At 58.9% G+C, this 12,805-nt stretch overlaps 1 protein-coding gene across 8 annotated transcripts in view; it reads right to left on the bottom strand.

Moving 5' to 3' along the window:
* The window catches only part of LOC146809025 (uncharacterized), a 154,104-nt gene that overhangs the window by 20,753 nt on the left and 120,546 nt on the right, over positions 1-12,805 (bottom strand). The window lies entirely within an intron of this gene.

The raw sequence follows: 12,805 nt of genomic DNA, 5'->3' as shown, positions 1-12,805 counted from the left end.
TCTTTTGTATTAAAAAACTAATAGGGGGGGCGTGGCCAAGATGGCGGGCTGAGCGGACGTGCAGCCTCTTAGCTCCCGCCGGCGGCCTATTATAGCATCGGCCCCCGGGCCGCATGAGCGATCACTGACCCCCGCTGGGGGGCCGTGGGAGTGGCGCAACATACAGGAGGCAGACCGGAGTGGCGGTGAGACCAGGGAGAGCTTCCGCCCGAGTGGCCTGGAGGAGCGGCCTTGGTGCACGGCGCGGGCGCCAAGCGAGGCCTAGTCAGCAGGGGCCTGGAGAGGTGGCAGCAGCAGCAGAGGTCGAACGGGAGTGGCAGCTGCAGGCGAGATCAGCGGCCCCCGATGCTCGGCGGCGCTCGGCGGGGCCCAGAGGCCTGGGAACGGAGGCGACAAGTGTGTAGAGAGCCACTCGGGCTCTCCACTACAATGTTGCGCTAGCTCACGCATCCACGCACCCCTGGGGGCGGGCTCGCCCCGAGGGGATAAATAAAGGTGGGCGAGGCCGCACGTGGTCTCTTGGTGTAGCCCAGAAAACTAATAACGTGTGGTGTCCTTTACTCCCCGCCTGAGTAACTGCGTCCCTGGGCCTGCACCTTTACATTGGCGACGAGGCCGATTGTACCCGTGTGTGCGACGCTGCTGCTGGGCCGGGGCTCCCCCCCCCACCTGCGCTGATCGTGATCACCACCTTCACAGCCCTCTCAGCCACCGTCTACGGCGCTTACCCGCGTAACGTGGGAGGCGGCCTGTCCCCGATCGACGCTTGGTTGGTGGTCATCTTTCCTGCCTGCTGTCGGCGGTGCCCACCCGCGCGCTGGAGCGCTCCTCGGTGCCGTTGGTGTCCTTCTGTGGCTGGCCGGGTGAGTGGCAGACGACGCGCGCCTCACGCGCTCATCGATTCCCGGATCCGGCGAGGGGTCCTTGGCCGGCTGCCCGGCGTACTGCCTGCCGGTATTTCGCCCGCGAGCGCTGCCTGTATCTGCTGTCGGCTGCGCTGGGACTCCCTCAATAAAGCGAACCAGGAACAAAACAAAAAAAAAAAACAACACGCTCCTGTGCGCTACTCGGCGAGGAGGCCCGGGGGTGATACTAACAAGCCTTGGCTCCTCCAACCACCTGGCCCCTCATCCACCCGTGACTCCTGCAGCTCCGGACAGTGGACTGTACGCCTCATAGCCCCTTTTGACAAGGTGCCTGCCTCCTTCCTCACTGCCATTGCTTGCTGCTGGGAACCCCGAAACTAGCTCCTGTCTGAGTCACAGTGGGGGAGCTCTTATCATCACTCTGCCTCACGAGCTGTGACGTCACGACAAAAGGGGGCCCCGCGCACCGCTCCTAGTGTGCGCAGCAGACTGCCCCGCGCCCCAGCATGTCCGATCCGCCAGCAACCGGTGCAAGCACATCGCAAGGGGGTGGCCCTGCCGCGGCCGTGGTCAATGCTCCGCCGCCGCCTGCAGTGGTCTCTCACACGGCGGTGGCGCCCCTACCTCCTTTCAGTGAAGCATCGGACCCGGCTACAGCAGCCCCGCGCTGGAAGGCATGGGTGGGTTGCCTGAATCACTACTTCCGAGGGACCCGAGAGACAGACGGGGCGGTCAAGAGGTCGCTGCTAATTTACTATGGAGGGGCGGAAATCTACGACCTTTTCGAAACACTCCCTAACACCGGGAACGACGACGACTACGACGCCGCGGTTTCGGCGCTCAACAAGCATTTTGATCCACAATTGAACCCGGACTTCGAAAAGTTCAAGTTCAGGAGGGCGTGTCAGATGGACGCTGAATCTGTGGACATGTTCTACGCGCGGCTGCGCCGGCTGGCCAGCACGTGCCCGTTCACCGACCAGAGGGCTGAGATACGGGATCAAATCATCCTGGGATGTCGCTCCAAGCTCCTCCGGAAGTTGATCCTTCGACAGCCAGGGATCACGCTCGACGACATCCTCATCCTAGCACGCTCCCACGAGCTTTCTGATGTCCGGGCGGAAGAAATGGAAGCCGCCCTCCACACTCCAGTGGTGGCGGAACCAGGGCCCAAGTGCGTGACCGTCAAGGAGGAGAGGGTAGAGGCTATACAAAGGCGGCCACCCGCGCCTCGCGCGACACCCAAACCCGCGACGGCAGGCCCGTGTGGCTACTGTGGGGAGGACCACCCAGCGACGGCCGTCTGCGGCGCAAAGGGCAAGACATGTTCTCGATGCGGGAGGATGAACCATTATGCCAAGGTGTGCCGCGGCGGACGCTTCAGACAACCGCCCGCGAAGTCGAAGTTCGGACAACAACGGGTGCGTCAGATTGAACATGAGGATCTTCAGTCGAGTGACGGTCATCACTACCAGCCACCTGACCCGGTGTATGAGGACGAAGACGACGAAGTCTTCGTAGTTTCTTTCGTCGGCAGGACCAGCTCCCGGCGGAGGCCGCCGCCCATGTGCTCTGTCTCAGTGGGGTGTGCAGAGATCCAAGCCCTCATTGACACCGGGGCGTCCGTCAATGTCATGGACTCGGACCAGTATGACCGCCTATCCCCGAAGCCCCCGTTAGCGACGTCAAAGGCGCACATCTACACATATGGAGGGACGGATCCTCTCCCGCTCCGTGGTGTCATCACCACCACTGTCACCAGCGGAGGATGTTCCACTCGGACGCAGTTCTATGTCACGGAGGGCAAGAAGGGAACGCTGCTCAGCTGCCACACCGCCGAGGACCTGGGCCTGGTCTTCTTTGCGAATCAAGTTCACGACTCCCACGCGGAGGACATCCTGCAGGAGTTCCCAGCCCTCTTCACCGGCCTGGGCAAACTGAAGGGCAAACGATTCAAACTGCATATTGACCCCACTGTGAGACCAGTGGCATTGAGACACCGGAGGGTACCGTTCAACCTGCGCCCGCAGGTGGAAGCAGAACTGAGGAAACTCGAGGAGTTGGACGTGATCGAGAAGGTGTCCGGCCCCACGCCCTGGGTATCCCCGCTGGTCGTAGCGCCCAAGCCCAAGCAGCCCGGAGCCATTCGACTGTGCGTCGACATGCGGTTGCCCAACACCGCGGTGAAGAGGGAAAGACACACGATGGACGACATAGTGGCCGATCTCAACGGAGCCAAGTGGTTCTTGAAGCTGGATCTTAATGCAGGATATCACCAGCTAGAGCTCGACCCCGGCAGCCGCTACATAACGACCTTCTCAACACACGTTGGTCTTCGCCGGTACAAGAGGTTGAGTTTCGGCGTTTCCTCCGCGGCGGAAGTCTTCCAGAACGCGATTCGAGAGTCACTGTCGGGCCTGCAAGGTGTGATCAACCTCAGTGATGACATCCTCGTCTACTCCACCACCTTGGAGGAACACCATGCTCACCTGAGGGCCACGCTCCGCCGTCTTGAGGAGTGCGGACTGACGCTGCACAAGGCCAAATGTTCGTTCTACCAAGACCGAGTAGACTTCTTCGGGTACACTTTCACACGCGTCGGCCTGCTGGTGGATCCAAAGAAAGCTGAAGCTATCAGAGCAGCACCCATCCCCCGGAGCCAGACGGAAGTCCGGAGTTTCCTCGGAATGGCGACGTACTGCGGGAGGTTCATTCCACGACTGGCCGCGATGTCGGAACCACTGCGCGCCCTCACGCGCCAAGATCGCCCATGGGAATGGACCCCGGAGGCTCACAAAGCGTTCCAGGACATCAAGGAAGGGCTCCTCGATAAGACCATCATGGCCTACTTTCACCCGCGAAGGAAGACAGAGCTGGTAGTGGACGCCAGCCCGGTGGGCCTGGGGGCCGTCCTCCTGCAGGAGCACAGTGCCGAAGTGTGGAAACCGGTGGCGTATGCCAGCAAGGCACTAACAGACACGGAAACAAGGTACGCTCAAATTGAGAGGGAGGCGCTGGCGATCAAATGGGCGTGCCAGCATTTCCATCTGTACCTCTCCGGACAAGACTTCACCGTGGTCACCGACCACAAACCGCTACTCTCCCTGTTTGCGGGTTCGGCAAGGCTTGCCCCGCCCCGAATTGAACGGTGGGCCGTCCAACTGCAAGGGTACCAGTTCAAAGTGGTGTATTGGCCCGGAGCTCACAACCCGGCAGACTACCTATCCAGACATCCGACGCCCACCCTCGAGGCAAAAGCGCCGGGAGACACATGCAGTACGGAGGCGTTTGTGAGAATGGTGTCCCAAGGGGCTTGTCCGAAGGCGATGACTCTGGAGGAAATCGGCGTAGCGACCAGGGACGACCCCACGCTTACCCGAGTCCGAAAGGCGCTGGACCGCGAAGGATGGGCCCACTTCCTGGATGGGGCGAGAGCCCTCCGGCCGGAGGTCAGTCATGCTCGTCAGCAACTGTGGCACGTCCGGAGCGAGCTCAGCGTGGGTGACAGCGACGTCATTCTGAGGGGACGGCTGATCGTGATCCCAGAGAGCCTCCAACCAAAAGTTCTGGCGCTTGCGCATGTGGGTCACCAGGGGTCAGCCAAGACCAAAGCACGACTCCGGGACAAGGTATGGTTCCCCGCGATGGACACCAAGGTCGACGAGTTGGTCAGGCTGTGCCATGCCTGTACCATCACCGGGGGTGATCCAGCACCCGCCCGGGTGATCACTGAGGAAGCGAGTACGGTGCCATGGACACATCTCAGCATAGACTTTGGCCGTTTTCCGGACGGAAGGCAAATGATGGTCCTGATTGACTCTTTTTCGAAATTCCCGGTAGTGGAAGTCATCGCATCCACCGCCTTCCCTCACGTCAAGAAGGCACTGGATAGAGTGTTTGCAACAATGGGACTGCCCGATGAGGTCAAGTCAGACAACGGGCCCCCGTTCCAGGGGCGGGAGTTCCAGGAATACCTGACGTGTCAGGCCATCCGGCACCGCAAAATCACACCTCTGTGGCCGCAAGCAAATGGCGAGGTGGAACGGATGATGAGGACACTGAACCGCGCTCTGCGGATCGCTGTGGAGGCTGGGGAGGACCCAGAGGCAGCCCTAAGTCAGTTCTTGGGAGTATATCACCAGACCCCCCACAGCACCACGAAATGCGCGCCTGCGCACCTCCTGTTCAAGCGAGCACCAAGGGATAGCATCCCGACGGACCCTGTTTGGACCCCTGCGGAGCGAGATGGAGCAGCCATTCAGGCCCGGAGAGAGGTGACAAACCGGAAGGCAAGTGACACACGCCGTGCCTAGGACTCGGAGCTCAAGGTCGGAGACAGTGTGGTCATCAAAGACCGACACCCCGGTTGGAAGTTCAGGACCCCCTACGAACCGGAGAGATGGACAGTGACCGGAGTGCAGGGGACCATGGTCACGGCCCGCCGGAGTCAGCAGGTCATCACGAGGAATGTGTCCAGTTTCAAGGCGGTGCCAGGAGCAGACCCGGAGGCTGAAGAACCTGATCTGGCCCAGAGCGGGGCCATGGCCGGTGCCCCAACGTCCCCCATCCGGACGGCCTCCCCTGTGGCTGGCGGCCAAGCATCTGCGTCAGGTGAGGAGGCATGCCTGGGGTCTGGGAGTAAAGAGAGTGGGGCAGATAGCTCTGGGACTCTGGTGCAGGACTGTGCACGTGAACCATATACCAGGTGTCCGCGATACGGGTTGCGCCCTAACCCGGCACACAGTCAGAGACTGAGAGACTATGTATAGACTTGCTTTGAGTGTGCATCGTGCGTGGGCTGCACAGCTAAAACAAAGGAGGGATGTAGAGAGCCACTCGGGCTCTCCACTACAATGTTGCGCTAGCTCACGCATCCACGCACCCCTGGGGGCGGGCTCGCCCCGAGGGGATAAATAAAGGTGGGCGAGGCCGCACGTGGTCTCTTGGTGTAGCCCAGAAAACTAATAACGTGTGGTGTCCTTTACTCCCCGCCTGAGTAACTGCGTCCCTGGGCCTGCACCTTTACAAAGTGGACCCGGGAGACTAAGCAGGAGCTAGAAGGCTGACGGATGCCGTGTAGCCCTCGTGGCTGCGGAGGAGGGGTCTAGAGTGAGGTGGGTGCCCCGGGCTGTGGAGGCCCTTGCTGTGACTCATCTGAGGGGGCCCAACCTTAAAGATTGGAGATCTGTGGGCCCCCAGCAGGACGGTGTGCCACCATTGGTGAGCCTGCAGCCAGAGTAGTGGTGTCTGAGTCCCTCAGTCACAGGGGAGGAAGCCTGGCGCGGCCCGATGGTACGGAGGACCGGGCGAGATAGTCTGCAGCGGGCCTGGAGTTCCCGCCTTTCGTCGAAGTGAGCGGCCCAGCCGGCAGAGCTGGGGGCAAGTCTGACGCCTCCCACCGGCAGAGAGCGGAGCCGCGGAGCAGCGAGGGCGGCCGCGACATCAGAGCAGCGGAGACGGGCATATGACATGCCAGAGGAGGCCTGCTGACCAGGTTAGTGGGTGCCACCTGGGACTTCCCTGAGGGTCGGCCCGCCGCCCTCGGTTCAGCGGGGAGAGGCGACTGCGAGGGCGGCGGTGACTGACGCCTCCAGCGTAGAAGGGACTGGCCGCCATCTCAGGGACTGGCTAGCGGGCTGGAGCTGCTGGAGGAAAGGATTTCCTGACCTTTGGAGGGATCTGGAGGCCCGAGGGGGGCTGGCAGTGAGCTACGGGGTCAAACGGGCTGGAACTTCTTGATGAGCCTGGGTCCCCATGGTGGTCCCGGCACCAAGCCATCACATCGCGGACATTAGCTAGTGCTGAGCTACGCCCGTGGGCACCCCATGTTGGTTAACAAACGGAGAGGCTGAGCGACGCACTTGTGTGGCATCTGGGAGACACCACCAGCGCTGATACGGGGACAGTGATTGAAGAGGGGGGATGTCGGACTGAGGGCCTGGAGAGATCGTCCCGTGGCCGGTCCCCGGGGCATCGGTGGGGGACTAACAGGCCTTACCGAAGTAGAGGCGGTGGATGCGCTGCTGTTCGAGAGGGACTTCCCTGCCTTGGTCATGGGTGCCGTTTGAACTGGGGAAGGGCCGGTGGTCCAGAGGCGCCGGAAGACGGGGAGGGGTGCTGATTGAGACCGACGGGCTACCGACGTTGGACAGCCGCCAGGCAGGGTCACGTCTCTCATCGGGCGAGCCGGTTACGGGGGCAGGGGCAAGTTATGGTCCCCCCGAAGGGCCGCAAAGACAAGACGCTGAAGGAACTGTTCGCAAAGACACAGGTTGGGCCCACGCCGGACGCCATGGCGGCGAGCGCGCCCTGTCCCCAACCAGCGCAGACAGATGGAGCTGAACAGATCACCAAGTCCTTTCTAGAATCCATGTTCACTGCCCTGAGAGCAGACATTCAAAACTTTCAAAAGGAATTCACAGCGGAGCTTAAAGAAGTTCGTAGGGATGTGGACAGCATCGGGGAAAGAGTCGCCGCGCTAGAGGACAAAAGTGATGGGCGTGACATGGAGCTGGCGGCGTTGCAACAAGAGATCATTCGGATCCATGATCAGCAGGTTGACCTCCAGACACACGTAGAAGACCTGGAAAATCGGTCTCGGTGCCATAACATACGAATCCGCGGAGTGCAGATGGCTGAGGACTCGAGAGACCTGTTTAGATTCACGAGAGAACTCTTTAATCATATCTTGGATCGACCACCAGAGTCGGAACTGTGGATCGACCGGGTGCATAGAGTAGGTCCTCCGAGGCCCTCGTCCACCACTCCGTCTGACATTTTAGTGTGCGTACAAGATTACCGCACTAAAGAAGACATACTCCGTAAAGCTCGGTAAAAACACCCGGTGGCGTTTCGTGACCATGCGCCGGTCCTTTACCAGGATCTCTCGGCCCTCACCCTCCATAAACGTAGACTTTTCAAGCCAATCACAACACATCTTCAGCAGCGCAACATTCCGTATAGCTGGGGGCATCCCTTTCGCCTGGTGTTCCGTATTGATAACACGCTATACCAATTGCGCTCTCTGTCAGAGGCAGCTAAGCTGTTGGGGGTGGAGCTACCGGCGGAGGACAGCGGAGATGATGGGGCACCGGTGGGCGCAAAGGATGCCAGGCATAGGTGGCGCCAACAGGGCCGTCGTCGGCGTGCTAAGAAACCTCCAGTGGCGGAGATCCTCAGGGGCCAGGAGGCAGCTTTAGAGACTGTCTCCGCGGGACTGAATAACTCCTCACTCGGCTGAATTAAGCGACGTTTGCAGCTGGCTTGATTCCTTGGTTTCTGTGCAAGCCGTCGGCGGGAGGGGGGCCTTCCCATTGTGGTACCTTATTCCACGTCGCTGACTTACCATTCACTGGACAATAGGGGAGTCGTCCGCTCGCGCCATGTGACCTTCGGGTGATGTGTGCGCTAAATAAATGCTCCTTGATTTGATTTGATTTGAAGGACACTGATTCTGGACTCTTTTGTTCAAATGTTGGGATGTTTGGGTAGGGTTTGGGGGGAACTGGTTGGGGGAAGGCATGGGGTTCCACGTCCATCATTGGGTGGGGTTGTGACAGATACACCGGCGCGGGGAGTACACACCGCTTGTCCATGGCATGTTCCCCTTGCATGTGATACGCTGCTTACCTTGCATTTCCTGGGTTTTCTGGATCACGTGAATGGCCCCGCACACGCTTAAAGTATTAACTCTTAATGTTCAGGGTCTTAACAACCCAGTTAAGCGCAAAGCCATACTGTCCTGCTTAGAGAACACGCAGGCCGATATCTGCCTCCTCCAAGGGACCCACCTCCTGTCTCAGGACTGTCACCGGCTTAGATCCCGAAAGTTTCCGACACAGCTCTTTTCTTCCGGTCCCACCAAGGCTGCGGGGGTGGCGATCTTGGTGTCCCAGCGGTTCAGGGGGGAGGTTCTGCAGAAGGAGGCGGAAATTAGAGGTCGGCTATTAGTTTACAGGTTTGCTCTGGGTGCCCTGACCTTCACCATTGGTTCTCTCTATGCCCCTAACGAGGGTCAGGAGCGCTTTCTGCAGTCCGCCCTCATGGACGTTACGGCCACAAGCAATCGCAATATTCTCCTGGGGGGGGATATGAAGCTTGTTTTTTATAACATACGAGACAGATCCTGCCAGCGCACTCATCAGACTGGCGCGCTCTCGGCAGCAGGACCTGGGGTTGTGTGACTTGTGGCGTAGCTTACATCCTCAGAGCAGGGAATTCTCTTATTATTCTCATGCACATAAGACTTATGCTCGGCTGGATTACCTCTTGACCTCTACCTCGGTCAGGGCAATGGCATCAGAGGCTGAGATAGGAGTAGCTTCCCTTTCCGACCATGCTCTGGTGCTTACTACTTTGACTCTGCTGCTGGTGGTGCGGCCGGACAGGGTATGGTGCCTCGGGGACACTCTGTTACACCGGGAAGATGTGATAGTGCAGATTCGAAGTACTATCACTGATCTTCTTTCGCACAACGCCAATACCGACACAACCTTAGCGGCACAGTGGGCGGCTCTGAACGCAGTCCTTAGGGGAGAGTTTATTTCTATCTCGGCTGCCGACAATTTAGAACGTGAACATAAACGGGAGGAGCTTACACAAAAAACTAAGGAATTGGAGCAAATATATCAGAGGACGGGCGCCCCCAGAGTGTGGCTCCAACTCAAAGCAGTAAGACAGCAATTGGCGGCTCTCGATCAAGATAGAGCAGAGTATGCTGCCCTGCGATTGAAGCATGTCTATTACACTGGGGGGGATAGGTGCGGGCGCCTTCTCGCTCATAAACTCCGGGAGGTCCGGAAACGTCAGGGGGTCCGCGAGATCTGTAAAGAGTACGGTACGAGAGTTACGGAAGACAGGGACATAGCCGAGGTATTCCGTGACTATTACGCTAACCTGTGTGCCTCTCCTTTTTGCAGCCTATATGGAACCCCTTGCCCAGAAGATTAGGCAAAATCCAGGGGTCTCAGGCATCAAGTTTGGGGGATATGTTCACACCATCAGCCTCTACGCGGACGATGTGCTGCTATCTTTATCTAACCCGCGGGAGGCACTGCCGGCCTGCATGGTGGACCTGGACGACTTCGCACGGGTGGCGGGGTTCAGGGTGAATGCCGAGAAGTCGTTGGCCCTTAGCCTCTCCCTGTCTCCACCCACCCAGGAGTACTTGCAGCGCTCACTCCCGTTCCAGTCGGCGGAGGATTCGGTTCCATACCTGGGGATTTAGTTGGCCCCTACACTTCCTCGGGTGGTGGCCCTCAACTATGCAGCCTTGCGTTAGAAGATCCACAAGGAGCTAGGGCAGTGGAAGTATTATCCCCTTTCGTGGCTGGGCAAGATTGCGGCGGTTAAGATGACCATACTGCCGCAGATTCTATATCTATTCCGCACCGTTCCCCTACATCCACCTACCGGATGGATCCAACAGACACAATCAGAACTGGCCCAGTTTATTTGGAACGGGCAGAAGCCGCGAATGAAGAGGTTGTTGTCCACTCTCTCACCTGAAAACGGGGGGCTCTGGATTCCTGACCTTCAGCTCTACTTCCAGGCCACACAGCTACGCCACCTGGTGGAGTGGAGTCGCTGGGAGTCGGAGAAACACTGGCTGTTTCAGGACCAAGCAGTAGCAGCCCGGCCTCTGCAGGAAATCCCCATGTTGCGTAAACAGCACAGGCCTCCTAATCTCTATGCCTCCTACATCACCCGCGTCCCTCTAGAGATATGGGATCGGACCAACAACTCTCATGACTTTACTACCTTTCCCTCTCCGCTTACTCCCGTGTTCGCCAATCCGGAGTTTGCCCACGGGATGGATTCGGTAGCCTTTAGTGGGTGGAAGCCGGCTGGCTGCCGTTTCCTCTATCATATGTATGATACTGATGGTGTGCGCCCGTTTCAGCAATTCGGGCAGGAATATGGGTTGCCGGAAACGGAACGGCTCCGGTATTTCCAGGTCCGGCACTGGGCGCTTGACTGGCGGGTTCGCCCATTTGCAGATCGAAGGCTTTCACAGTATGAGCGATGGTTAGTAACACGCACATCAGACAAACAGCTAATCTCCAATCTGTATAGAATGCTGCAAGCTCGATTCGCACACACTTACAGCTCGGGTAGGACGCGATGGGAGAGGGGGTTAGGTTGGACTCTGACTCACAAGGAGTGGGAGGGAATATATTACAGGGCCCGACACTCAGCGTATCACATTCACAAAGGTTGCGACCTATTGGTACTACACTCCGGAGCGCTTAAACGCTTTGGACCGGACGAGGGATGCAAATTGTTGGAGGGGCTGCGGGCAGATAGGCACCTTGACCCATACTCTGGGAGTGTGAGTTTGTCCAGCCATACTGGTCCCAGGTGCTTGATGAGGTGGATAAGCACTTTAATACTGCGATACCACGCTTCCCGGCATACACACTGTTGGGCCTCTCAAATTCCCTGACCTACCCGCTTAAATCGCGTAGGGGGCGGCAGATAGCCATAGCACTGGGCTCAGCGACACAGAACATACTTATTCACTGGCGCACTCCTAACACTCCAATTTTCACGGGATGGTTACATCGGTTGTGGCATGTCCTAGGCATGGAAAAGCTCACGCTAACGCTGGCGGGGGAGGGCTCCAAATACGGGGAGCTGTGGAAACCCTTTTTGGCGCTGTTGTCCTCCGAATTTCGGGAGGTCACCTGTCCTTGCTATCTACGCTTGCTGCGCTTATCTGAGGAGCAGAAGGAAGAGCTCAAGACCTGCAGGGGTAGCGGGGGGAGAGAGACAGATGGACGTGGAACGTGGGGAGGGGGGTGGGGAGGGAATGAGGGAGGGGGTTTAAGATCCTTTTTTTTTTTTTGTTCGATAGCACCTTATTAGAATTCCTTATGGCATTTCCGGGGTGGGCAAAGTCTAGCTTAGATTTTAAGCATAGGGATAAGGGGCCCGCCCACCCTTTATGCCGATTACGATCCGGTAAAAACCGGGTACGAACCGTCGGTCGGAGCGTTTTCCCCGTCCGACTCGTACCCGGTCGTAAAACTTTACAAACATGGAATTACGATTCGCACGGAAACACCATTTCCGTACGAATCGTAAAAAACACCGACCGACGAAAATATACATACGAATGTGATCCGGGAATGCTGCGACGTGACGTCGGGACGCTTTCAGGTAGCGTTTCACGACCCAGGAATTACGATTCGAACCGACAGCAGTCCGGACGGCAATATTTTCACGGCACCCAAAAAGTGCCGCAAAAGCGAAGTACGGCGCGAATCGACCAGAGTAGGTGGCCCGGTACGCACCGTACCCCCCCCAGCCCCCGTAGGTACGCGCCGACCCCCCCCCAGCCCCCGTAGGTACGCGCCGACCCCCCCCAGCCCCCGTAGGTACGCGCCGACCCCCCCCAGCCCCCGTAGGAACGCGCCGAACCCCCCCCCAGCCCCCGTAGGAACGCGCCGAACCCCCCTGTATGTACACCTGTGTACGTGTCGAACCCCCCCGTGTACGTTCGAGTCGTACCCCCCCCGTGTACGTTCGAGTCGTACCCCCACCCGTGTACGTTCGAGTCGTACCCCCACCCGTGTACGTTCGAGTCGAACCCCCACCCGTTTATGTACGGTGCGTACCCCCAGCGCGTAGCGCTGGGGGTACGCACCGTACATACACGGGTGGGGGTACGACTCGAACGTACACGGGGGGGTTCGACACGTACACGGGTGTACATACAGGGGGGGTCGGCGCGTACGTACGGGGGCTGGGGGGGGTCGGCGCGTATGCGGGCACGTCTCCATGGTTGCTATGGGAGTTCGGTGCGGACGGTGATTTTTCCATCCGGTTGTAACCTCGGACGCACGGGATGGATCGTGATTCCTCGGTCGGACTTCACCTTTCACGTTTGTACGGTAAATCGTACGAGGACGTGTCGGACACATTTTCCGACCCGAGGA

Source organism: Triturus cristatus, chromosome 7 (genome assembly GCF_964204655.1).
Source record: "Triturus cristatus chromosome 7, aTriCri1.1, whole genome shotgun sequence".
In the NCBI taxonomy this organism is placed as follows: domain Eukaryota; kingdom Metazoa; phylum Chordata; class Amphibia; order Caudata; family Salamandridae; genus Triturus; species Triturus cristatus.
The sequence above is the reverse complement of the archived record's forward strand: the minus strand, read 5'-3'. Positions and strand labels throughout refer to the sequence as shown.